The sequence below is a fragment of the Talpa europaea genome (assembly GCF_964194135.1).
Source record: "Talpa europaea genome assembly, chromosome: 10".
Classification (NCBI taxonomy): Eukaryota; Metazoa; Chordata; class Mammalia; order Eulipotyphla; family Talpidae; genus Talpa; species Talpa europaea.
The window spans coordinates 77,481,199-77,483,351 of NC_140077.1; the positions used below are offsets into that span (position 1 = coordinate 77,481,199).

General features: G+C 39.0%; 1 pseudogene across 1 annotated transcript; it reads left to right on the forward strand.

The window, feature by feature from the left end:
* The first annotated feature begins 465 nt into the window (after positions 1–465).
* Positions 466–1,645, forward strand: LOC311178115 (small ubiquitin-related modifier 1-like; annotated as a pseudogene). The gene is made up of 2 exons: positions 466–528; positions 1,324–1,645. The product of its transcript is annotated as a small ubiquitin-related modifier 1-like (transcript).
* Positions 1,646–2,153: the final 508 nt, after the last annotated feature.

Consider the following 2,153-nt stretch of genomic DNA (forward strand, 5'->3'; position numbering starts at 1 on the left):
CAATTCTGTCCAGCACAGTACATGGCAATAAATTAGCTAAGACAGATTCAACACAGTTATTTCCTCAACAATTACATACTGGGTGCTTCAGAAAATGACTGCTTAGCTGTATGCTCATTTCAAAGAGTTTTAGGGAAAGGAAATAAAATGGAATCAAATGCTGAGAATAAGAGAAGCTATTTGTGCTTCATCTTTTGAAATACTCTATTTTTTCTTGAGGATTTTAATCTGACCACAGGCAGAAAGGTGATCATTAGAGTAAGATGGTATCTTCTTTTTTAAATGCTCCATTACACTGTACATGGTAATAATTGGTACTCACATGCTCACTATCCACAGAAATAAAGGAGATTGAATTGGGTCCTAGGCAGCATTAGCTTCTGTAAAATTCACATGCCAGGAGAAGCTTAGGCTGAGCTAGCAGGAACAAGAATACAGGGCCAGGAAACCCTGTTTTCTCATAAAATGGGGGTAGTAATCCTTGTTATGCCTTCTATGCAAGGGGGTGTTGGTACTCAGTCCAAAAAGGTAAGGGCTAAAATCACTTTATGTACAGAAAAGTGTTTTATAAAGATTGAAAGAAACATGAGCCTTTATTATGTAAGCATTTGAAAAATATTTGTAGTTGAGGCATAAATCACTTTGCAAAAGTTCCACTGTGGGTCGAAGACTGTCTTAAGCTCGTGGGGGAATAGAATGTAAAGATTGTTCATTCAAGAGGTGAATAATCTCATGAACACGTGAATATAAAGGACATTGGCAGTTGCTATTTGTTTGTTGAACATTTTCTTTGTGCCTGCTACCAAGGCATGAGCTCACCATGATAACATTACTAAGTAAAAACAATTGCTGTCATTATAAAGGAGGAAACTCAGAACTAGGGCTTTACAGTAACTTGCAACATGTCTTGTGGCTTGCAAAGTCAGATCCAGGACTCAAACATATGTCTGGCTGGCTGGCTCTGAAGTCTAAGACTTGTGTCCAGACTATCTCTTCTCTCATCCCACTCTTTGTCTTCCTTCCCCTTGTCCATTCTCTTCCGTTACTTCTTCTGTACACATACATGCATGAATATGCACACACAGAGACATATATGTCCTATATTTAAGCTCAGATTTTGTCACTATTAGGCTACTGGATTAGAATTTTCTGGCCGATTTATAGGAATCATTTAAAAACAGATAATTGGGTACTGTACAGACTCAACATTTCAAATAAAACATTTTGGCTCAGCCAGCCATGGTGTTGTGCTGTGGGGAAGGTAGATGGATTTGTAAACCCTGGAGCAAGGTTCTGCCTGCCTGAGGCCTCTGCTGTGCGGAGACCCGGGGTGAAGCCATCATCACCTTGTCTGATCAGGAGGCAAAACCTTCATCTGAGGACTTGGGGGATAAGAAGGAAGGAGAATGCATTAAACTCAGGACAGGATAGCAGTGAGATTCACTTCAAAGTGAAGATGACAACATATCTGAAGAAACTCAAAGAATCGTATTGTCAAAGTCAGGGAGTTCCAATGAATTCACTTAGGTTTGTCTTTGAAGGTCAGCGAATTGCAGATAATCACACTCCAAAAGAACTGGGAATGGAGGAAGAAGATGTGATTATAGTTTATCAGGAACAAACGGGGGGTCATTCAAAGGTTTAGATTTTTAAAAATTTTTTTTCTTTTCCCTTAATCCTTTTTTATTTAAAAAAATAGTTCTTTTGTAATGTGGTGTTCAAACAATTTAAAACTGGCACCCCATCTCTTTAAAACAACCAGTAATTTGAATTTTAGTGCCCATTATTCATTATTGTTTGTTTTCATTGTGCTGATTTTTGGTGATCAAACCTCAGCCCCCTCCATATTGCCCTCTACTTTAAAAAAGTGACACATGTGTACAAAGACGCCACCTTTTCCAGGACTATTCATTTTCATGTTTGTGATAAATAAGATCGACCGATGCGAGTGTTCAAAATGACTTTCCAGTTAGCCCTGGCGTTCTAGCAGGTGATTGCTTCACTCCTGGACTATGACTTTCAGTAGGAGGTGGAAGTTTTGCAGAGAACTGAACTGTGGAAAAATGACCTTTCCTGAACTTGAAGCTACTTTAAAAGTCTGAGGGTCCAGGACCAAGAGAAGAGGAATATCAGGTTGGAGATAACAGATGTGC